Source organism: Heloderma suspectum, chromosome 3 (assembly GCF_057233095.1).
Source record: "Heloderma suspectum isolate Gila_16-S chromosome 3, 16-S_ref, whole genome shotgun sequence".
NCBI classification, from domain to species: Eukaryota; Metazoa; Chordata; class Lepidosauria; order Squamata; family Helodermatidae; genus Heloderma; species Heloderma suspectum.
Genome location: NC_139460.1, coordinates 48713896 through 48739444, shown reverse-complemented (window position 1 = coordinate 48739444; position 25549 = coordinate 48713896). Strand labels below are relative to the sequence as shown.

Here is a 25549-nt window from a genome sequence, read left to right as displayed (position 1 = left end):
CAGGTGCAGCCTCCCAGTCCCAATAGATAAAATGCATTTCTCTGTTTTTCAGGGACCAGGGTCTCATCATATCATAATCTGGCTATGTGATAGCTACCTGAAAAGCCTCCACTTAGGGTGCAATCTTATGCATATTTAGACAGAAAATGTCCTACATCTCCCAGCATGCCCCAGCCAGTATGGGAATTTTTTCTTCTAAATATGCATAGGATTGTGCCCTTAGCTACTTCAGCAGTGTTTAGAAATCCACTCCATGTTTTTCTAGGAGTTCTAGTATTCCAACCCAGGTTTTAGTTAGGATTCTTTTTTTTTGTACATGAGCTAGATATATAAGAGCACTATTGCATAGCACAAAGACACAAGAGGAAATCACACTTTCTTTTGCTTTCACAATGTAGTATCAAATTTTCCCTGCTCTAACAAAACTCACCAAAAGCCCTGCTTAGACACAGAAGCAAAACTGGAGGGTCACGTCGTCATCTAAAGAACCTGTAAACAACTGTGAGTAGGGAATGATGAGCGTTTGATAGATGTGTCATGTAGAAAGATTCTTAGTTCAGGAAGTGTGAATTAGGTCAGTTTGGTTAAAAGTGCAGATTGAATAACATTCCCTCACTTCCGTAGACTCTAACAAATCTCATGACTTCCAGTCTGTCATAATCTGGCCTTGTACACCTACCTATATCTGTAAGTACACCTTTAAAAAAAACAAAAAGTGGCACATATATTTTTATTTATTGTTACAAATCTGCTTCAGGACCAGGGACAGCAAGGAGAGGTGTGTTGGTGACATTGCTGTGGGGATGGCCAACTGTGCCAGACTTGCCCATTCATCCCATGAGGAAAGGGAGAATGCATTGCTAGCTCTGAACTGTCTGAGGGAAAGGGGCTGCATGGGGTTCCTGTCTAGGGTGGTTAGGAACATAGGAAGCTGCCTTATCCTGAGTCAGACCATGGGTCCCTCTAGCCTGGTATTGTTGACACTGACCAGAAGCAGCTCTCCAGGGTTCCAGACAGGAGTTTTTCCAGTCCTACCTGTTGATGGTGGGGATTGAACCTGGCACCTTCTGCATGCAAAGCATGGGCTCTACCACTGGGTTAGAACCACTGCCCTTCCCTTTATTTGTTTTATTTAGTGAGTTATTTAGTGAATTTTTATCCCACCTTTTTTCCTCAAGGAAACCAAGGCAGTGTACATATTCCTCCTCCTCTCCATTTTATCCTTACAACAATCCTGTGAGGTAGGTTGGGCTGAGAGACTGAGTCACCCAGTGAGTTTCCATGGCCGAGTGGGGACTAGAACCTGGCTCCCAGTCCAACACTCTAACCACTACACCACACTGGCTGTCCTTTGCAGGGTTAAGCCCCTGCTTTTAATAAGGTAAGTACTAGTTATTAATTTATTTATGTTATTCAGTATTATTTTAATCCACCCAATAATAATAATATTTTATTTCATTTCTATACTGCTCAATAGCGCTCTCTGGGCAGTTCACAAAAATTCATTAAAAATACAAAGATTATTATACAACATTACATAATACAACATTATTATAAAAACATAGTCTAATTTTTTTTTAACATGCACAATTTAAAACAATTTAAACAGCTAAAAACAATTTCAATAACCAATGTTCTCTGGGCAGATTACGAACAAATTAACACAAAGTTCACCAACAAAAGTACTGGGAACAGCATTAGGCTCACATGTCTCCAGGAGAATGTAAACTGCAGTGTCTGCCAAGGCCTTCAGGAACACTTCCTTAGATGAGGTTGAAGAGCTTAAATTTTGTGGTCTGGATTTCTTGGTGGTGAGAGACTCAGCTGGCTGGAAAAGCTTCCCCCACAGAGGCAGCCCTGGCAGTACGGAACCTCATGTGGCCCACCTTTGACATACCCATTCCGAGATCTCATAATCTGGTGCCTCAAGGGATGCCACCTCTTCCTGCAGAGTCCTTTTAACTCCTTGGGCCCAAACTGCTGACCGTTTGTCTGCTCCCTCTGCGCCATCTTCTGAGTCAGCCACCAAACACAGCTGCAGTGTTCCTTTAATCCGCTCAAACTGTGCAGTAGCTGCCGGTGAGTGCAGAGCTTCTTGGGACCGCGATGGCTGAAGCTCCTTCTTCCCTCTCATCCCATCGAGCAGGTATCAGGAACAAAGGTGAGTGAGCCTTAACTTGGGGGTGGCTGGGTTCCTTCCCCCACTACAGACATCATGGATGCTAACCAATCAGCACTTTCCACAGCCAGTATTCAGAGCCCATCCTGGGAAAGTTGAGGTTACTTCCAAGCCAGTCCCACTATTTAAAAAATGTTATGTCTGTCTTCACCCTAATTTCATGAAGAAACAGAGCAGCTAGTCATAGAGACCAAGGGTGTGTTTCCACCCTATCGGCTTCACTTTGTGTGTTTCTACATTAAGCAAAACCCCCACAAAACCCCACATCCTTTCTGGAGCTTCCTGCTTTCAGTTTTTTTGCGGGATTAGGAAGGGCTTTTTTACACGGCAGCCACGTGGTTTGAACTGAGGGAGTGCCTTCCTCCCTCCCTGGCATGTGTGTAAAGGAGGGGGGGAAGTCTTGTTTTCGTAGCTTAACTTCTGCTGTACTGTTTTCTCGCAGCCTCTGACTTACTTCTGAGTAGCGATAATACCACGGTATAAATTTGCAATCCTAGGCACACTTACTTGGGATTAAGATGCATTGAAATCAATGGGACTTACTTCTGAGTAGACATAAGATCACCCCGTAAGTCTGCAACCCTCAGCACACGTACTTGGGAGTAAGCCCCATTGAACTTAATAGGGTGCTCTGAAACAACAGAGGATGTTGCTTCTGAGCTTGGTGGGGTGGGGGGTCAGATGTGTCTCCCTTCATTGCAGTGAGGCATTTTACCCTCTTCTCCCTCCAACTGAGAAATGCAGAGGCAGTAGACATAATCGGCATTCTTGCCCTCGCGCTTGTCAAATCTGCTTGGGTCTCCTTCCCTGCAACCCTGCTCCCATCCTCAATGCCTTTGTCATCCTGACTGCGCCCCCAGCATCTGAAAACAAACACTCACAGCAGGCGGACAGAGCAGTTCCTTTCGCTATGGGAGATTTCACATGGAGGTCATGGGGCTACTGTTCCGCAGGATGGAAAAAATATTTTTTTTTGCATTTGAGGAAACCACAGGATAGGCTGGGGAAAATGGCGGGAGAACCCTGGAGGGGAATGGCATCATCTAAAGAGCCCACAAACTTCCGTGACAGAGCCACCTTAATAAAAGGATAAAAGCTCCATGTGATGAACCCCTTTGTTTGCAACTTCATTGCGATGTTTCCCCAATCGCATCTTCTCCTTTTCCAGTTTCCACATGCTTAAAGTCCTGGCTTATCAGTTTATCATCGCTGTAGCATGGGGCTCTGTGCTGTTTCCACTGAGCTCTAATCAAATTATTTTCTTGATGGCTAGGTGGAGTCTGGGTTGGGTCTGATCACCTCATCAGTGTTCCCGCCTCCTCTGCCCTGTTTCCAGGACAACGGAAGGAGAAGCTAATGGAGGAGTACGGGATTTTTAAAAAGGAATCAGCTTTGCTGTGAAGAGAGGCTTCCCTCCCCCCATTTCTTCTTTCCCCTGAAAGTCCAGATGCACCTGCATTTCAGGAGCAAGCCTCACTGAGCACAATAGGAGTTACTTCTGAGTAAAGACAAAGACGGAATTCAGCCCCCATTGTAACCCACAGGATAGCTATATTAGGGATGTTGGAGAATTCCGCCACGGACTCCAGTGAGGCTGGATTCTTTAGAATCCGACCCCCCGGAGTCCGTGGTGGAACAGACTACCCCCCAGCCACCCCCCGAAACCCCCCTGGAACGGACCTACCTGGTGGCGGCTCTGGCGGCGGCTCCAGGTCATCTTCCGGCTGCTGCCAGGCTGCTGCAGCCGCCATTTGCGTCCCTGACAAGCGGTGATAGACTACGTAAGTATCTACGTAGCCTATCATGGCAAAAAGCGGAGATGCAAATGGTGTGGCGGCCGCCATTTGCATCCCTGCCTTTTGCCATGATAGGTTACGTAGATACTTATGTAGCCTATCATGGCATGGCAGGGACGCAAATGGCAGCCGGTGTAGTGGCCGCCATTTGCGGCCGCAGCCCAGCTGCAGCTGGATGTTTCGCTGCGGCCAGCCACGGCCAGTGGCTCCGCAGCCTTGCTGCAGAGCGGAGCCGGCCAAGGAGGATTCCGGGGTTGGGGACGGATGGCCTCCCCCCCACGGACCCCAGCACACCGGACTGGATGGCCTCCCCCCTCCCGCGGACCCCAGCAGACGGAGGTAAGTGGGGTTTCGTACACCCCTAAGCTATATGGAGCGGTTGTTTAAATGCATTTAAGGAATTGGGCTTTAATGTGTGCCATTTCAATTGCGGGGGAATCCCAGCCTCATCCACTGCAATGGGAGTTAATTCTGAGGAGACACTAATGGGTTTGTTGTGGGAAAGAGAGTGAATCCAGCCCCCATTTTAATGCACAGGATCTCTATATGGAAGCTGTAAAGGAGTTAAGTCCTAAGGCAATGGACCAAAGCCTCGAGATTGCGCTTAAATGCATTTACGGAATTGAGGGCTTTGATATGTGCCTTGTCAATTGAGGGGCTTCTCTGTTATTTCTGTGGTCACTGAGAGGGCAAGCTTCATTCAGCGCAATGGGCGGGGGAAAAAAAACCTTGACTGGGGTCATGGACTGTGTTCTAGTGCTTATTTTCAATGATATTTTAAAAGTTGCTCCCTCTGCATACTGCTCTAAAATAGCAATGTAACTTCCAGAAAACAGAGAGGGAAAAGGTTGGGTCACTGAGGTCAGAGCGACACACCCACAAAGGCTGGGCTACACGCCCCATGGGCAGGGCTATGATACCAAAACCAGTGCGACTGTGGGAACAAGTCAGTAATGGAGTCGCAGTAAGCTGGAAAAGTTGGACTATAAGCAGTCTCAGAAGAAGCAGTTGTTCAGCGATATGGGGCTGGTGCTGAATGGCCACGATGTCATGGAAACACAGAGACCTCACTGTGCAGCCAGGTTGGAGTAAATCGCTGGTGGAAACACAGCCCAAGTGCTCAGGTGAGTTCTCTTATGAGAACTTGTCCATATTCTTCATGTCTAGATGCTATTACATTGTCGATAAGCTCTTGCTTCCATTCAATTCAGTGGAGATGACTGGGGAACGCTCCAGTAAAAATTGGCATTTTTATACAAATTATTTATATTCTTTTCACCGAGGGCCAACAAAGGGTGAAGCATACTGCAGATCTGTTGTACGTTTTCTCATGTATGAAATGGGAAAAGAAAAGAAAAGAAAAGAAAAAACGTCAACCAGTAAAGACTGCTGATTCCTCCCAAGAAAGAACTTTTATTACAAAACCAGAGCATATGAAAACACAGCTGGAATTCGTTGGCAATTAACAGCATCACAGGGGCAAAATGGACATATTAGTCCACGCTCACATATTAGAATCGGGTTGCTTTATAGCACTTCAGCATGAAGTGTCATAGAGACACGACACCGGGGTCGTGTCTCTATGACATCGAGTTTTTCCCCCACAGAATAAAAGAGCGCAAACAAGTTAAGCCTTGTAAGTATCAATTGGCTTATTTCCATCAACACTTGCCTGAGTGCAAGAGGAAGTATGAATTGACATACAAAGTGAGCAGGGAAATCCCCAAGGATTGTGGGGAAGGCACAAATCACTTGTATATTTGTAATGGGCAATTCATACTATCAACTATCTGGTTCCTTCCAACTGTTCTTATATATGTCACAGTGTCTACATTGCCTTGTGGTAAACCCAGAAAGACTTCGAGCAGCTATGGCTATTGGTTAATTACTAATTATGTATTGCATTATTGTATTTACAAAGCTCCCCAGCATTCATTGGTTCAGGTGGCAGCTTAAATCATCTTGATGTGACCCAAAGAATCTTCTTCACGTATGCATGTGAAAATACTCAGGGCTACTTTCACATGTTACAGAAACGGCAGACACGTGTGTATATGCATGCATTCAAGGTGTAACATGTGAAAATGCAACACATTTATTATTTTTTACTTTATTTGCCTATCATAGAAACTGAATGGGAACTTGATCCCTGTGGAACAGACAAACACTGTGCACATTATAAAACCACAACTGCAAAAGAAAAAAAAAATACATTTATCACCTAGGGATGGATGAATCAGTCTATTTCTGGCACATCAGTTTCACATGTATTCAATCATAAGACCATTCTGTTCCATTTCCTCATCAGTCTGTGAATTTTAAAAAAACTTCATGAAAATTTGCACGTATTTTTGTATGTGATTTCCCCTAATGTATGCATTTTATATGCAACTTTCTTGAATATATGCATATTTCTAAACAAATTTCCGTAATATATGCATTTTTGTACTTACAGTCAGGGCCAGAAATATTGGAACAAGGATAACTGTTTTGGCAGTTGGCCTCTATACACAACCACACTGAAGTTGAAAGGAAACACCCAGATGGGAGCGAAGTCAGGACTTTCAGCTGTACTTCAAGGGGTGTGACAAAAGTGGGGCACTAACCATTCAGGAATTACAGCCAGTGGCATACACACAAACCCATCGTTGGTGGCTCATAAGTAATGGAACGAATGGCTGACAAGCAGCTGCATGGCCAGGTGTGGCCTGTTTCCTGGGTACCCCATGACCCATCAAGCAGATAAAAGGCCTGGAGGTGGTTCTGAGTGTTACATTTGCATTTGGTAGCTGTAAACTCCCCACATGAGGCCCAAAGAGGTGTCCATGCGAGTGAAGGAGGCCATCATTAGGCTGAGGAAACAAAATAAACCCATCAGAGAGATAGCAAAAACAGTGGGAGTGGCCAGTACAACAGCCTGGAACATCCTGAAAAAGAAGGAATTAACTAGCGAGCTCAGCAACAGCAAAAGGCCTGGAAGACCATGGAAGACAACTAAAGTGGATGACTGCAGAATTCTGTTCATGGTGAAGAGGAATCCTTCCACAACATCTAGCCAGGTCAAGAACGCTCCTGAGGAGGTAGGCATGTCATTGTCAACATCTACAGTCATGAGACAGCTTTATGAATGTAAATACAGAGGCTTCACAACAAGGTGCAAACCACTGGTAATGCTCAAGAACAGACAGGCCAGATTAGCTTTTGCCAGCAAACACCTAAAAAAGCCTGCCCAGTTCTGGAATAAGATTCTTTGGACTGATGAAACCAAGATTAACTTGTTCCAGAATGATGGGAAGAGAAAAGTATGGAGAAGGAAAGGAACAGCTCATGATCCAAAGCATACCACATCATCTGTCAAACATGGTGGAGGCAGTGTTATGGCATGGGCATGGATGGCTGCCAATGGAACCGGGTCACTGGTGTTTATTGACGACCTGACTGCTGATAAAAGCAGCAGGATGAATTCTGAAGTGTATAGGGCTATGCTTTCTGCTCAGATTCAGCTGAATACTGCCAAACTGATAGGATGCCACTTCATATTACAGATGGATAATGACCCAAAACATACAGCAAAAGCTACCCAAGAGTTTCTCAAGGCAAAGAAGTGGGATGTTCTTCAATGGCTAAGTCAGTCACCTGATCTCAACCCAATAGAGCATGCTTTTCACTTACTGAAGATAAGACTGACGGCAGAAAGACCCACAAAGAAGCAGCAGCTGAAGGCAGCTGCAGTAAAGGCCTGGCAAAGCATCTTGAGGGAGGAAACTCAGCATTTGGTCATGTCCATGGGTTCCAGACTTCAGGCAGTCACTGACTGCAAAGGATGTTAATCCAGGTATTAAAGACGATCCTTAAGATTGAAATGATGTTGGTTTGTTCCATGACTTATGAGCCACCAACGATGTGTGTGTGTGTATGCCACTGGCTGTCCTTCCTGAATGGGTAGTGCCCCACTTTTGTCAAACCCCTTGAATTACAGCTGAAAGTCCTGACTTCGCTCCCATCTGGGTGTGTTTCCTTTCAACTTCAATGTGGTGGTGTACAGAGACCAACTGCCAAAACAGTTATCCTTGTTCCAATATTTCTGGACCTGACTGTACATTATGAGCCAAGAACTACTTTGCAAATTTCAGAGAAGTGTGCAGTCCAAAGGAAAACTGTGTTCTGCTCTGCATATTAGTTTGGGAAGTGCAGATTTTAGGTTCCTTAAAAATGCGGAACAAATGAAATTCTCCCCCATCCCTGATATCACCCCACACGTTACAGGATACACTACCGGTATATATAGTGCACCCATTAGTTCAAGGATGGAAGAAGAACAAGAGTAGATGGATGTACTGTTATACAGTTATATGAAGAAGATGCAGCTATAGACAGATGTTTTTTCAACTTGTTTTGGAGGCAAATTATGGGTAAAATGGTGGGCTTTTAATGTAGACATTGCCTATCATGCTTAATGGCAAATTTCTCACAGTTGAAGAGCTAAATTACAGTCTCCTACATGACAGAGACAGTCATTGTTATGAAGAGAGCAGAGGAAATTCCAAGTGACTGATAACATTTCCCCTTCTTTCAGCACAAAACAAGGGAGTGAGGAGGATGGAACCTTCTTACTGAAAGAGGAAATCGGCAGTCATGGCCCATGCAGCATTACCTACTGCTCTGCTAATCATTGCCCTGGATGTGCCATTATTGTCATTGCTAAAGGACTTGACGAAAGACTGCACAAAGGAAAAATTCCACTGGTAAGTAGTGTTCAGGATCCTGCGGAATCATATGGATAAGCCTGTTACCTTAAAAACATGTCTATAAATTTGACATATACAAAGGCTGTTTACATTAGTGGCCAAATGCGTTTAACATTTGGGAACTCTCTAGTATCGTATATCAGGGAACGAACTACATGATAAAATTGACAGGAACTTTGGGGAGATGCTAAAAAAAACAACAGCCAGAACTATTTAAAGAGCTAGATTTGGCTTATTTTGTAAAGAGCTACACAAATAATTAAATGACTTGGAGGACTGACTTATGAGGAGAGATGAAAAGAATTAAATATGCTTAGTTTGGCTCTTTGACAAGTAAGTGAGAGATGCGGTCTAAATCTAAGAAGGTAGAGGAATTTTTTTATAGGTTGAGCCAAAGGTTAGTGGGAAGAAACTGAACGAAGGCAAATTTACATTGCCGAGAACTAGGAGGGCTTCCTTATTGTTGAAGGCTTACAGCAGGGGTGCAGAACCAGTTTTAGCTGGAGAGCCAAATTCCATTTCAGACACTCTCAGGGGCCACATTCTAGTGGTGGGCAGGGCCAAAGGCAAAAAGGGCAGGACTGAAAAACCAAGACACCTGCATATTTAAGCTTAGAGCACTTTCTGCTAGTAACTAAGCATGAGGAGAGGCAATTAAACCTTTCAGAATCAGAATGAAGGAAAAACTGCATAAAAGCTGGGAAACCACTGAATGATCAGTGGTTGGGTGAAAGGGGTGTGACCTTCTGGGGAACGCTGGAGGGCAGGATTGGGACCCTGGACCTGAAGTTCTGCACCCCTCCCTGGCTTGTAGACAGAACTGTAGTTTTCTCAAGAGACATGGAACAGACCTTTTCGGTAGAACACCAAGTGTACTTGGTGAAGTGTGTGCCCCATTTCTGTATGGAGGAGCTCAGACTATCATCTCCATTTTACTCTGTCAGATGCACCTATCTGATGTTCAGGCTCCGCCTCCCCTAATTGTGATTCCATAGGCATCTAACTGGCTGCTCTTGTGCAGGGCAATCTTATGCATATTTACTGAGAAATACATCCCCATATGTTGAATGGGACTTATTCCCAGATGCAGGTGTGTAGGACTACAGTCATAATATTGTTATTTTAGTAGGACACCACTCAGTTGAGTTTCATAGAATCATAGAGTAGTAGGGTTGGAAGGGGCCTACAAGGCCATCGAGTCCAACCCCCTGCTCAATGCAGGAATCCAAGTTAGAGCATCCCTGACAAATGGCTGTCCAGCCTCATCTTGAAGGCCTCCAGTGTGGGAGAGCCCACCATCTCCCCAGGTAATTGGATCCATTGTCGTATTGCTCTTACAGTCAGGAAGTTTTTCCTGATGTTCAGCCGGAATCTGGCTTCCTGTCACTTGAGCCCATTATTCCGTGTCCTGCACTCTGGGATGATCAAGAAGAGATCCTGGCCTTCCTCTCAGTGACAACCTTTCAAGTACTTGAAGAGCGCTATCCTATCTCCCCTCAGTCTTCTCTTCTCCAGGCTAAACATGCCCAGTTCTTTCAGTCTCTCCTCATAGGGCTCTGATGTCAGTGGGGCTCTGATGGTGGCTCTGATGTCAGTGGGGCACTGAATCTGCTCTGGGTTTCAGTCAGAACTCTAAATGAGCTATCCAAGGTGCAGAGCAGAGCACCTTGGATAGCTTGTTTAGAGTTCTGACTGAAACCGGAGCGGATTCACAACCCCACTGACATTGGAGCCACCAGCCTCCACTGACACCACTAATACACATAAGGTGAACTCAGAAGACAAAGTTGCCCTTAGCAGTCTTGCTATGATTTAACATCAAGAGGTACATACATACTTGTGAAGCAGAAAAGGAAGCGAAATCTTCAAAAAAGTTGTAATACCTTTCGTCTTCCCCCCTCCACCAATCCCCCTCCCAGTATTTCTAGCTTTTCTGCCAAACACAAACATGCCAGGACTATCTATCTATCTATCTATCTATCTATCTATCTATATTTGTTAATTATTATTAATTACACATTTCATTTTTGATACTGTTATTTTTTCTGTACTTGTACTTTTTTAAAAGTGATAATGAAAACCTTCTGTTTGAAAGAAAAGCAGTAATTTCAGGGCAGAACCAGGAAAGCTCCTAATATCCTGTGGCAAGATTGTAACTTAATAATTCTCCTTTCTATGAGCATTTCCATTTCTGTGCTTCTCTCCTAGGTCTTTTACACTGGCAAGAAATGGCTTTACTAGTACAAAAGGTTTTTTTTTTAATTCATCTTTGAAAAGAGATGTATGACTGGATAAATGCTTTTTTTTGCTCTTGTGTATGTGAGGGGAATTTTTTGTTTCTTGTTTGTATAAAAGGCATCAGGCATTAAACAGACCTCTTAACCTGAAACAAGCAGAGTTTTCCCAATTCAAATTACAAGCTGTTTGTTTGTTTATTTATTTGCAATATTTATATACTGCTGATTTGAAACAAATCCTAGAATATAGAAGGGATTTGTTGTTTTCCCCCCTTAGCTAAGCTCAAGAGAGACTCAGCCCTCATGTGAGACATTAATATTTCAAAAGCCACTCTTTTTCAAAACACCACTGATAGCTAAGGAATTTAAACCTCAAAAGGAAAATGTTAACACTAATGTGACATTAGTGCTTAGAAGTCTTGGATGACACAATAAGAAAAGGAAGCTGTGTTGGTCCATAAGAAAAATTCCAATTGATTGATACCACTGCTAACACCAAACAAAATGTCACAAAATAGTGAATCTGCTTTCAGGGTTTCACAGCTATCCAATTGCTGTGAAGGAGCCTGGATATGGACAAGAGAGGATTAAGGAACCAGAAAGACTATTTAAAGCTCCTTAATAGTCAGTGGTCAAGCATGCCAACCAACCACACCTGTTGATAAGGAAATACAGGTAAACGGCCCAGAATGGCTAGGAAATAGCTGGAGTTGCCTCTGGAAGGTGAGAGCCACCCACCCAAGCTAAAAATGATGTAATCTAGGTGTTTATACATTTTACATTTTAGCATGGCCAGTGGTCAGGAATGCTGGAAACTGTAGTCCAAAACATCTGGAGGGCATCAAGTTGGGAAAGGCTGATGTCATCAAGTCAGTGTGGTATCACAGATAGAGTGCAGGGTCAGAGGCCCATGGGCAAAAATCAGTGTTTGTATTGCACTGTCTAGCTGAAGCATGGAGGGGACAATCCCCTCCGTGCTGCTGTTGCCCTGCATTGGAAGGCAGGCAGCCACCTATCCCAATAGAATTGTGCTCTATGTTACCAATGCACGAGCGGAGCCTGCTTTCTGTAATTATGGTTCAGTAAAGAACACAAAGCTTTTCACTTGCGGCATTACTGGATGTAAATTAGAAGAGGATTCTGGGGATGTTTATGATTCCCAGAGAGATTTCCAGTCTTGGTGCTGTGTGAGCATGGTGTGTGCTATACATTGTGGGTAAGAAAATGGTTTCATGAAGTAGGAACAGTTCCCACTCCCATCCCCCACCCCGATATGCACCATCCATGGTTTAGCAGTGATTCTGGAAATTAGGACATTATGAATAAGCTTGGCAAACGGTGGGCTTGCATGCTGCTCCTCTTTTGCACATTTTGCACTGCAAAATGTCGGGAGCTTTGTGCATCATATTTTGCATTCAGAATGCCTTCATTTGCACTTCAAAACAGGACTCAACACATTTGGGAGCAGCATAGGACTGGCCCAGTCCACATCATCCTGTTTTGAGATCAGCCACCACTCCTCCCCAGTCAGTTGTAGCAGGAGTGAAACCCTTAAGTGCAGGCTTCCATATATAGCTATGGCTCACTCCGCTATTTCTTTTTTTGCTCATTCACTATCCAGAATCAAGGTAAATGTGTAAGAACCCAAACCGTTCTTAAATAATCAGAAGTGTCAGAGTTTTAAAATGCCTTAATATTAATCATTTAAGAATTAGTTATTTCTCCAGATACTAGTGCATTCCTTCCCACAGGCACAAATAAGCATACAGTAGCTAGTGAAGGTACATGGAAGGTACTACAGCACTCAGCCCTCAAGCCAAGAGTTTCCTACCTGTCCATCCCTAGCACTTGTTTTGATTCCTATCTTTCCCAGCCCCGTCCTCCTCCCAGACTCTAAAACATGTGCTGCCTGGTGAGATCAAGTGTTTATAGTGGTTGAGAGCATAGTTCAGTCCCAAAAGGAACCAGTCTCATTTAAGCAGGATATATGGAGGAACAATAATGATGGTGTAAAGCAGAGACCACAACAGCTTGCAAAGTTCAACCAAGCTGGCAGAAAACCATACACAACAAAGAGAAAAGCAGTGAACAGAGCTCCAAAAACACCCTCCCAAGGAATCTGAAGGGGATGGAATGAGTGGAGGGCAAGCCTCCAAGCTAGCCAAAACCACTTCTAAGGGGAATCCAATGCAGTATCCTCACAAATCTGCCAAACATGCAGATTCAGAGATCTCCAACCTCATCTCTCCCTATAGCATCCCCCTGAACAGATGTAACATTTTCCTGTCTCTTCGCTCACTGCTATGTGGTCTCAGTTGCAAGCAGTTGTGTGTTATATGACAGTTTTGTGAGTAATAATGATAACGAAACTGTCTAGTAAAGTCAATTCGGGATATTTTTCTTCGCAAGGCCATAGCAATGGGACTTTATCCACTTCCCGTTAAACACAAGCTGCTATTTATTGCCACCACATCCAGACACTTACTCACCCTTGGTGTCCTCAAACGTTGTTCACTTCCTTCACAACAGAAAGGGAAATGGTGCGAAAAGACAATCCAAGGGCGAGGTTAACTTCACCCCTTATATTTGCAAGCATCTTTGGCTACTCCTTTTCCTTCTCTCCCTTTATCCTCACCATTGCAAATGGAAAGGGAAACAACCAACCAAAAAAGGTAAATGTAACGATGTGTGCCATAAGAAAAAAAAATCCAAAGTCCGTATTAAGATAATATCTTTGTTAGGCCAACTTATGATCACAAAACAGTGTGCAAGTTCTTGAGTTCCCCAGAACCCTTCATCTGGCAAGATGGTAAACAAAGGAACAACAACAAAAGGATGGTGGTGGTGGGAAGGCTGGTGTTGAAGCCAAGGAGTCTGCATTTAGTTACGTATGAAGATGAATGTGAGAAGAGGCTGCAGACATTCAACTTAGACTCTATCAGGCGGTGAGATCAGGTTGCAGCTAGAACTTTCCCAAGGGCTGCTGAGATGGAGAAACAAAAAAGCAATGGTTGAACCTGCATTTTTAAAAATATGAAATCCAGCTGTGTTACTCAGAACCATCTCCATCCTTAGGAAAAACACCTAGGTTCCTTGGTAGGTGGAAAACAGGTAGACCGTAGACAGTTTTTATATTAACTAAGGGAGCAATCCTATGGAGGTGGTCAGCAGCCTCCGAAGTCTGCTGGGTATCCAAAGCAGGCAGGCCAGAGCATGGAGGCAATCCTTGCCTCCATGCTCTGGCCATCCTGCATTTTCTCTAGATGGGCGATACGTGTATTAATCAAATACACGTATCTGGACATATTTGCTCACAAAACATGCCTCTCTAAACAAATTTGCTCTCAAAGTACACATTTCTAAATACATCTAATCCTAAAATATGGATTTTTATTTGTATTTTGGTACTTTTTCGAGCCAGAAACTGCATCACAAAATTTAAAGAAGTGCGAAATCTGAATGATACTGCCTTCAATTTGCACATTAATCCAGGAAGCGTCAATCAGGTTGGTTTGCTTTGAAATGCAGGCCAAACAAAATCCTCAAGCATTCCTAGTCAGCGCATACATATTAATGCATGAACATTAAGGCATCATGTCATGCACCCTGGTCAGGTTTATGTTGTATAGCATGACAATTAACCGAATGGGCAATCACCTTCTTGGTTTCTGTAACATGATTAGTGGAACTGAAATTAAGAACAGACTCACTGGGGGGAAACTGTTCACAAGGGGACAGCTCCCAGGCTCATGGGGGCTTTTACTTCCATATTCAATAAAGCTCTGGTTATAGGCCTAGCTGTTAATGCATCTTTCTATTTATCACATAACACATTTTTTAAAACAGTGCAGGACAGGCTAATGCTGAGTGAATTAATACATACAACAAACAGCAGAAATTACCAAACCTTAAGACATGTGTAACTGGGCGAGGTTCAGGCACCATAGTTTTCATTGGAGAACAGGAATGTTATGAACAGCATGCCCCTATTGTCATCTGTGAAATGCTGGAGGGTAAGGGATGAATTCATTGCAGATAGTACTGTTAGTCATAATGGAAAAGGCAATGGGAAGTTATATTGTATAGATGCATATCTCGCATTTTCAAAGTGTTGCAAATCTGCAACAGGATCATGCATATTGCAAAAATAATTGTTTTTATTAAGGCATTTGTGTGCCACCTTTCTGCCAGCAAGAACGGAAGACAGTTCACAATATATTCTTAAAACAAAATTAAAACAGCATTCTGCCACAACTGGACATTGTATTATTTGCTATATTGCCCCTTAGTCTTTGCATTTAGAAGTAAAGCCTCCCTCTGGTGCTGCTGTTTTTTGCTGTTGTTTCGAGTTGCAGCCTGCAAAATCTGGCTTTGCACTGTCTTTTCACCTCATCCAGGCCATTTTTTTAATCTCAACCTGCTTCAACCTTCCAACCATCTTCCTTCTACAGTTAAAGTATTGATCCTCTGCATGTATGAGTTGTTTGCTGTTCAAGTTATGTTATCAATAAAGTTGAAGACTGATTTATATGAAAGTGTGGATTGGACATGAGTTTTGCTGTCTGGATAGACACGGTCCAGAACAGTCGTAGAATAAAAACATAAAACAATGGAGAAAACATTGATATGGCACAGACTGCAAGTAAAACCAGTCACCACAGGTCATTAAAACTGTTCCAGCAGTTTATATGACAAAAGAAAACACACCGGGGGGGGGGGGGCACAACAACAAACTGAACAGAATTTAACGTCAACAGCTCAGGTAAACAGAGCCGCCGTCCTACTTAATACAGAGTGTAAAACACACAGTAGTCAAGCTCTTTTTTATTTCTCTGACCTTATGCAATTAGGCCAATTTTGAAAGGAATTGACCAAAGCCACATTATGTTCCAGCGCCTCATGTGTGGCTGCCCAACTGTGAAGGTGCTTCGCTTTTAAGGCTAATTTAGGTCAGCTGCTCCTACGAGCCACTGGAGATGACTGGACAAGAAGTGACTGATGTTATTACAGAGAGAACAGTGAGAAATGGGTTTTTGTGCAAGTCACATCCTATCTGTGCCCACAATTCTTTCCTTCAAAAGTTTTTCTAACTCTGTTTTTAAAAAAATCCCAGCTACAGCATTAGTATTTAATTAAACTACTGGAAGCTGGGAGAGCATGCGTCCAGATCCAGCAATTGTTGGAGACACTTTTTGATGTTGCTTATCTCTTGTTAACAGCAGGATCCATTATACCACAAAAGGTCATTGTTATTTCATTTTATTTGTCTATTAACATTTATATTCCACTCTATCTGCTAAAAAGCCATCAAGGTGGTGTACAACATTATAAAATAATAAAACCTTGAAACAATAAAAACAAGGACATTTAAAACAATTACAACATTGAAACTATATATTTTAGCTATACATTTCCATAGCCCTTTCACTTGTGCCTAACAAACGGGCCTCTACAGGTAATGGCATCCTCAAAAGCCCTCTCCTAAAGATTTTAACTGCAGACCATGGAAAATCCCTTTTATACATTCCCATGCGTGCAGATTAGGGATGTACGAAAGTCACTTACCGTTTCGCGGATTCAATTGCGGCGGGGGGGGAGGCGCTCCATCCCTCCCCCCAGAATCCTCGACGGGGGGGAGGTGCTCCGGTCGCTCCCCCCGGAATCCTGCCCGGCCGGCTCTGCTCCACGGCGATTCCGCGGAGCCGCCGGCCAGCTCTGCCCGCGGCCGGACATCCAGCTACTGGGCAGCAGGGATGCAAATGGCGGTGGCCATAGCCACCGCCACTTGCGTCCCTGTAGTGAGCTGTGATAGGCTATGTAAGTATTTACGTAGCCTATCACAGCAGGCTTTAAAAAAAAAACGCATACGCAAATGGCGGCGGCTACGGCGGCCGCCATTTGCGTTCTGTATTTTTCGCTGTTTTAGCCTACATAAATATTTACGTAAGCTATTACGGCGAAATAAAGGGGAACGCAAATGACATAGTGGGCGCCATTTGCATTCCCCTTTTTTTTGCCGTAATAGCCTAGGTAAATATTTACGTAGGCTAAAACGGCGAAAAATACAGAACGCAAATGGCGGCCGCCGTAGCTGCCACCATTTGCATAAGCGGTTTTTTTTTTTAAGCCTGCCGTGATAGGCTACGTAAATACTTACGTAGCCTATCACAGCCTCCGCAGGGACGCAAAAGGCGTCCCTGCGTTAGCCGTGATAGGCTATGTATGTATTTACGTAGCCTATCATGGCCGTGAAGAAGAAGCAAATGGCGGCCGCAGGGCGGCCGCCATTCGCAAGTCGGCGCCAACAGGAGCAGGTAAATGCTCCGTTTCGCACGACTTTCGTGGCTTGGGGGGGCGGGGGCTTCATCCCGTCCAACTTTCGTGGGTTGGGGGAGGTGGGGGCTTCGTTCCGCGATGGATTTCGGGGGGCACTTGCATTCGGCCTCACCAAGATCCGTCGCGGAATTCTCTGACATCCCTAGTGCAGATCTCCTGTGGCTACCCTGGTCTTCTTCAAACTAGTTTTTCATAATTTGATAGCCATGTGTCAGGGTGGAAACTGAGTCAATAGAGCCCCAGAGCAGTTCTGATTCTGAGGAGGAACAGCAATCCGTGGGAGAGGAACTCGCTCATCTCTCACAGGCACAGCAGCTGGCAGTGATTCCTCCTGCCAGCATTCCTGGGATAGATAGTGACCCTGGTAGCGAGAGAGCGCCGGAGGGGGGCTTGCTGGACGCTCGATGCCGATGCCAGGAGCGACGACAGCTGGAGGGTGCGGAAAGGAGGCGTAGCACTCGTTTGGTGCGCAAGCAACGGTCGTGTCCTGAGGACCCAAGGGAAAGAGGGAGGATCTCTCCCTAGCCCATAAGTTCAGGGTCTTCCTGTGATTCTCCTTCAAATGAGGACCAACTGCCTAACCTGGAGCATAGGCTACTCTGCTGTTCCTTGCTTAGTCGCTGGTGATTAGCATCTGAAAGAGTCATTAAGTTGTAAAAGGATTAAAGCCTTGAAATGAATCCTTTTGTCTGTTTCTTGAGTTAGCTATTGGTGTGTACTGAAAGAGGCCACCAGGGCACTCCTGACACCATGATAATCACGCTGATCATTTACAGAGAACTATAGATACGGGTGTATTTATATGAATAAGGGTGTGAATTTGAAAGTTTTAAAAAAAACCAAATCAAAGTCCTGTGTAGTATTGAACGATCCCAGGAATCTCAACTCCAAAATGAAATCAAATCAAAGTGGTCAGATTTCCTAGACTGTGTCCACACCTACACTGTAGATTCCCTCACTCCAGAATGACCTGGTGTTGGTTCAGAAGTGTAGCACACTCCAAGTGGTCAGAGATTTCAGCAAAAAGATTTCAAACAGTGAAGGTGGTGGGTCTGGTTTCAGTGCGGCTGTGACTCTTTTCTGGGTTTTAGGATGAGCCAGCCAGAACTCCAAAGGAGCTATCCAAGGTGCTGAACTCAGCCCCCTCTTTAGACTTAACCTTAGCCTTACTGATACTTTTTTTATTTTAAAGATCTTGCTGTCTTTTAGTCTTTGTGTTTTTTGATTGTTTTTCTTTTTATTATCTGTATTTAATTGCTTTTGCAATTGCCTATTTTCCATTTATGCAAACCACCTTGGGAATGTCTATTGAAAGGCAGTATAGAAATTTTGAAAATAAATAAATAAATAAATAAATCTGTTCAGCTGAGAACATTGTGCTAATGTGCCTGAATTTAATAGGATCCATGAAACGGGGGGGGGGGGGGGTGTGCTGAAAATTGTTTGCATGATATCTTTCAGCACATTCATTTTTAACAAGCTTGTGGGCATAGTTGCATAGCAATATGCGTCAGGCTTTGCTAATCTGTTTCTCTATTAAATTCTGATATCACCTCACTTAAAATAACCTAATAGTGAATTTTATATGCTGAGTTGGCTGCTCTATTGTTTTTCCTGGCTGCTCCTCTAGCCTCACTCATTTTTTTCCCCTTCAAGAAGAAAAAAAAACCAACATACATAGTTGTAGTTCAATTAATTACTTTATAGCAGGGTTATTTTGCTACAACAACATCATTAGCACAGCAGTTTGGTCCTCAATCTTCTCTACAGTATGTCAGCTCTACATATGACTGCAGAAGCAAGCAAGAAAAATAACTCCTTTGTTTGCTCCTTGGGAAATATAATTAATGATCCGTACAGCATGTTTCTACAACGTGCACTTCAGCCACAGCATTTTGTTTTATTCTTGGCACAACAATCCCTTGTGACCTTTACAATTTTGTAGATGTTGGAGACACAAGATAAGGGAAACACAGAATTTCAAGACATCAAAAATACTATTAAGTCCAACTACCCACAGTGAGGGCATCTGGGAGCTAAATTGTTGCCCATTTTATCCTGTTGGTCTGTTGAACCTTGACTACTGGTTCAGGCTCCATAACCAGCTTATTAACAGAGTTATATATGCAGCTCCCTGGAAGAGCTCTGAAAACACTGGCCTGCAGGAGGGCTTCCACTTGTCCAAGAGAAGAGAAGGAGGATGAAGGTTGGATTGTATTTAAAGGAGAGGTGCACAGTTCATTCACTGTGCTTGAATACAATGAATGTGGGGCTGTGAATCTAGGAGGGACCAGTGCAGTCACTTGGACCAGAACTCAGACAAGGTGTCCATCTTAGGACATACAGCTTAGGAGAAAACAATATCATTGCCCTCTTCTTGTGCTCTCTCTTTTCTCTTGATATGTTAACTGAGAACAATTAAACCATTCATGACCCTTAAAAAAAGAAGTATATGATTGCTACAAACAGTCCTGAGAAATGGTGCCCCCAGCCTTTCACAAAGACATCCCATGCTATGAGTAAGCTGTACAGTGCCCACTTGAGAATCCAGATAGCGACTATTTGGCTGTGCCCTGATGTTATGTTAGATGCAATCCAGTGCTGGCCTTTCCATTGCCTATTTTGAAAAGGCTCTGTCACTACACCTCAGTCCTTCATTTCCAGTTTCTTGGACTTGGTTAGGAACACAGGAAGTTGCCATATACTGAGTCAGGCTATTGGTCCATCTAGCCCAGCACTGTAGACACTGACTGGCAGTGGCTCTTCAGGGTCTCAGGCAGGAATTTTTCCAGCTATCTGAAGTTGCCAGGGATTGAACCAGGGACCTTCTACATGCAAAACATGTGCTCTATCACTGAGCCATGGCCCCTCCGCTACCACGGCCCCTCCCCTCAGTCACTGCCTAATCTGGCAATGGCAGGGAAGTGACTCCAAGATGGCGCCAACTCAATATATATGCCTAGCCCCATTTTGGAGGTGCCCAACCCCTGCCATTGCTTGAGGCTAGAACCCTAAAACTGGACCAAAAATTTGCCACCTGAACTGAGGCCTTCAGCTCATGAGGAACAGGCCAGCCTTGCCTTAGGGGTTTTGACAAGAGACAATTATATCTACCCCTTTATAAACAAACTCATTCGCCTGTGTTTTGACATTCTCTTCTCTCTCCCCTTCTTTTTCCAGCTACAGTGGGTTGTTTCTTCTCTGTTTTTCAAAGCAAACTGGATTGGAATGCACAGACTATTTTCAGATTTTCATGGTCTACTTTTCAAACACCTGGAGCAGGAAGTGTCAGATGGACACATCTATTTAATCCCATGGCCAGAGGGATCATAGCCCGCTCCAGTCTGAGATGATTTTTTTTTAAGGCTCATTTCATTTTCATTTTGTTGCTATTGGCAAGAGGTGAAGTGCAGTGCTAAAGAAGAATTTGTTCCCGTTTGACTTCAAAACCAAAATGGGTCTTGTTTGTTTTTATAAGGTTCTTTATATGGGACTGTTGGGTTGCTGTTGTTGTTGTGTGTGTTTTGAAGACTTGAACTCAGAGACATACAGTTTGTTTTCTGTCTAGCCGCAGCAGTTTTCTGTAGTTACAAAAGTGCCCTTCAGCATGTGACCTGATACTCAGGGCAAGCTCTGTGACCTGTATCCTCTGCTGTCTTTTGTGAAGGAGTCCTTTTAATGTGTTTCCGATATTATGCTGTAATAAACTCCATGGTTATTTTCTACAAACATGTATGGCATGGTAGCAAGCTAGCTAGAAACAAGAATTATCCGAGTCCAAAAATGTACTGTGATTTTGCGTGTGCTATATTTGGAATCCATCCCCATTTTGCAAGCAGCCCTTATCGTTGTAAAACAACCTGTACTGAAGCACTAGACCACCTTAGACTTTGGAATGAACAGAATCTGATCTCTGGTCCAGTTTTTGTTGCTACATCTTGTAAAAGCCTCAAATTTTATGATACCTTGTGATATTCATTCTTGAACCTGGGTAGTTGCAGGAGCCCTTACCATGCATCCTGTTTAAACACTGGAAACTTAGTATGTGTGTGTTTAGGATTGTTTTAGAATATATTTCAGTTTATTTATTAAAATGTTTTTATCCTCCCCTCTGAAAACTTAGGATGAGGTCATCATCATAGGGCTTATAAAAAGCAAGGGTTTGATCTGTTTGAAAGAGATCCTGGGAGAACGAGAAGCCTACCAAACATGAATACCTAAGCTCTGCCAACCATGCTTGCAAGATAAATAACCATAAGATCTTAATGATGACTGCTTTGTTGGTTAAGAGGAATAGGACTTTAATTTTACTAAGGAATATGCTAGCCGCTATTTCTATTATGCTTGTAATCATCCTAATTGCATTATATCTAGTAATGTGTTTTGCTTGTTTTATCATTGCAAAGTTTTGGCATTCTTTCATTCTGTTTGAGCAATAAATACATGTTTTGTGGTACCACTTTGTGTTATTTAGCTTGAGGGGTGTTTCAGGGACCACAGCCCATATCAATTACTTCTTGAAGCCCAGAACACTCCTCCGGGATTCATACATCTGTTGCTGACTGGGGTCTGTCCATACAGCCACTGTTTTCTCTCTTGGGGGCTGTCTTCACGAGCAATTTAGCGCGAAGTTAGAGCAGTCTGAATTCTTTTGCAACATATGACATCGTCACCAATCCACTGCCAACCAGCCGCTTGAAAAACCGCATTTTCTGAAACTCCTTTTACTCTGACTCTTTAACTAAAAGCAGCTCCCTGCCAGTTTTACCACAGTGTGCCATGTCCCCCCCCCACACACACATTAAACCCTGGGCGTGCCTCTGTGACCTGAGAGTGACATGGTCAAGCGGGGGGGGGATGCCCCATTCCCTCTTGTTTCCCAAATGGAAGTCGTTTTTCCCATTGAGAAAATCCCTAGGAGCGTAGCATCGACCCCTCACATCACCACAGTAGTGGGGATACTCATTCACCTTAGGTTGCCCACTTTTAATCTTTAACATATCCCCCTTTCAGTGCATGTTTACTCAGAAGTAAGAAATAAATCTCTCTCCCCTGCAGTGAAAGTGTTAAAGGCTAACTTTAGTAACTCTGCCTAAAGCGCTCTTTCGCTTCTCCAATGCTCTCTTAAATTGCTATTACAATGCTGTGCTTCTTTGCTGTTCTGTAGTTTCAAGTTGTTTCTCTGTTGTTATGTAAAGTCCCTTCCCCACTTTACTGCAGTAACGATCTTTTGGGTTTATGGGAGCTTCTAATTGCAAGCAGGGAGAAGGAGAAAGGGTGGTGGTGGAAGCAATAACTCCGTGGCAGAGTGCTGGAATGGGGCTGTCAGGGTTGGATTGGAGCCCATACAGCTTCAAAGCAGTTGTGATTCTGAGGAAGGGATAGAAACCGTGGGAGTGGAACTCGCATGCTGTTCAGAGGCGCTGCTGGAGGGAGAGCCCCTCCCTGCTCACATTCCTGAGAGTGGTAGTGACCCTCACAGGCAGGGGGGGGGGACAACTGGAGCTTCGGGATGCGAGGTGCCACGCAAGGACAAGCGGGAGATGGAGGTCACCGAGAGGAGGCACTCAGCCCGCTTGGTGCAATGTCAACAGCTGCGCCCCGATGCCCCACGGGAAAGGGGTGGACTTTCGCCTCCTAGCCCTTAAGTTCAGAGGCTTCCCACCTTTTCCCTCCAAACGGAGACCAACTGATTCCCTAATGCTAGAAACCCCGGATAGGCAGCTCTCTTAAGTTTCCCTCATTAGACTCAGGCAATTAGCACCTGTAAGCATCATTAGGTTGAATAGGAATAAAGCCTTGGAAAAGAGCCCTATCGTCTGCGTGTTGATTCTGGCTACTTGAGGATTTCAGAAGGCGGCAAGGGTGCTCCCAACAGGGGCAAAATTGAAGGGCTGAGTTTCTTGTGGGGGCAGGCACTTCAGATGCTGCACTCATGAATTGGGGATTTTAGTTTCTCAAGGCAAAAGTGTGCACATGGGGAAAAATGGTGTAGGAGCAATCACTCCACAGAAGATTGCTGAAATGTGGTGAAATTGGGATGGGGGGAAGCTCGCAGGGGGACCCTTCAGATGCTGCACTCAAGAACTGGGGATTTGGGGTTCTTCAGGGAAATCTGCACAAATGGGGAAAATTAGTTGCTCTCCATTCATAATAATGTAGTAGCAAGGGGGAGCCTGGAAGGGAAGGGGGGAACAAGTTTCTCTCATTGGTTGTGCATCCCCTGCCAGTTTGATGATGTTCAGTTCTACTCCCCCCACACCACCCGGAAGTATGTTCCTTTCAAGCATTGTGTCACCCTGAAAACCCTGTCCCTGATGGAGCAAAGCTGATTCCATGAAAATCTGGATAATACTCCAATGCGTGTCTCTGCCATGAAGATCCCCCCTTGGTCAGGTGAGTCACAGACATACCTGTTCAGGTAAGAGAAACAAGCTGGTTGGAGATAGCCGGAATGGGCCTCCCATCTCAATTGGACAGCATCCTCCACTGTGCCTGAGAGCAGCAGGCTAGCTTAGGGGGCACATGGCACACACCAGCTCTGTCCTACAGCTCCTCATTGCCACTCCCCACCCCCAGCATCCACCACCTGAGGCAGGGCCACTCTGTCAAATGGTAGGGTCAGCCCACTGCCGCTACAATCCCTATTCTCCCTCAGTGTGTTGATTGTACCTGCTTGTAGAATGTCCGCACTACTGAAATAATCACATATCAGTAAAATTACTGATATTGGTTCACTATGGCTGCCTTTACACTAAAGAAACCCCCCACAGTCCTCCCATTGTGGAGCCTTTCCGTATTTATCACAGGCTCCCAGACAGCAACCACATGATTGCTGAGAGGGGAAGCTATTAATTTTCAAGGTTCCATAGAACTCAATGAAACAATGCCATCTAGTGGCTGTTTTAATCAAGTAACATTCCAAGTTAAAAAGATAGTTCATTAGTTCTGGATCTTTTTGAGATGGAATAACCAGGAAATACCTCTGGATGTTCTCTGGAGGTTGACAACATCATGAAAAGGACCCCAAAACTTTCATGAGTGAGCAATCTCAATAGCAAGATAAAAGCTCCATGTGAAAGAGCCCTGAGTAGTATAACCATGAACAAGCGCCTCAAGGCAAAGCTTTTGGGACCACTTCTGTTGACAGTGAGACAGTGGCGGGGGGGTGACTAAGGACAAAGAAAGCCGATATGAATTCTCAGTGATAAATTAGTTGTAAGCCAGAAATTATCTTAAATGAGAAGGACCAATTGTTGTTGTTGTTCAGTCGTTCAGTCGTGTCCGACTCTTCGTGACCCCATGGACCATAGCACGCCAGGCCTTCCTGTCCTGCGCTCTCTCCCGGAGCGTGCTCAAGTTCATATTCATTGCATCGGTGATGCTATCTAGCCATCTCATCCTCTGCCGTCCCCTTCTCCTTTTGCCTTCAGTCTTTCCCAGCATCAGGGTCTTTTCCAGGGAGTTTTCTCTTCGCATTAGGTGGCCAAAATATTGGAGCTTCACCTTCATTATCTGTCCTTCCAATGAGCACTCAGGGTTGATTTCCTTTAGGATGGACTGATTTAGGAAGGACCAATACAGATTCTCAAAGTTGAACAAAGTCACATTAAAGGCTATCAGTACCCTTTGAAACCCCAACAGCACTCAGCTGAAAGGAAGAGATGCTGACAGCAAACGTTATTTAGAACTTGTCAGTATTACAATTTCTGTGGCTTAAAAATGTATCTGTACTAAATTAAGGCAACCTTCTTTATTGCCATGGTACTTTGCAACATCCCAGCAGAATCAAAGCTATGTTTCAAACATGAAACAAGATACACTTTTTCCGTTGTTTATTTTTTCAGGGAGTGCTTGCTTTTGGAGTTGACTGCAGGGCAAAGCTTCCCCCTCCTTCGTTCTCTCTGGAAACTTCTGAAAGAGAAGTGAAGATCCATAGTAGTCAACAGCCGAGAGTGCCAAGCCACTGTATAAAGACTGCCAAGCCAACAAGCAGAATTCATCTCACTGTACTCAGTGGGTACTATTAACCAACAATGAACCAGTGGAAATGGAGACTGTCAATATGGACTGTGAGCATATTTATAAGATTCTGTAGTCTCTACCCTGGAAAACTCTTCTTGCCATGAGTGAGACAGAACAGTATACCATTCCATAGCTACTTTCTGCTCATGCCACATTTTTCTTTTCTATTTTTCACTTGAAATGTTACTACTTTTCCTAGGGAACTTGTCCATGAGTAGCAGAAAACAA

General features: G+C 44.1%; 2 long non-coding RNA genes across 5 annotated transcripts in view; one reads left to right on the top strand and one right to left on the bottom strand.

Annotated features, from left to right (window-relative positions):
* The first annotated feature begins 314 nt into the window (after positions 1-314).
* Positions 315-21752, top strand: LOC146349636 (uncharacterized). 2 transcript variants are annotated; one of them, XR_014789040.1, is made up of 3 exons: positions 315-501; positions 8552-8720; positions 20477-21752. It is a non-coding gene; the product is annotated as an uncharacterized LOC146349636 (long non-coding RNA). The 2 variants fall into 2 exon arrangements; XR_014789039.1 differs by lacking the exon at positions 315-501 and adding an exon at positions 4903-5099.
* The window catches only part of LOC146349635 (uncharacterized), a 43284-nt gene continuing 21750 nt past the window's right edge, over positions 4016-25549 (bottom strand). For 2 of the 3 annotated variants that reach the window (XR_014789043.1, XR_014789042.1), the window contains exon 3: positions 20573-25210. This is a non-coding gene — a long non-coding RNA (uncharacterized LOC146349635). Of the gene's footprint in view, positions 6285-13449; positions 13944-20572; positions 25211-25549 lie in introns of those variants that run through there. The other variant, XR_014789041.1, reaches the window with a different exon arrangement.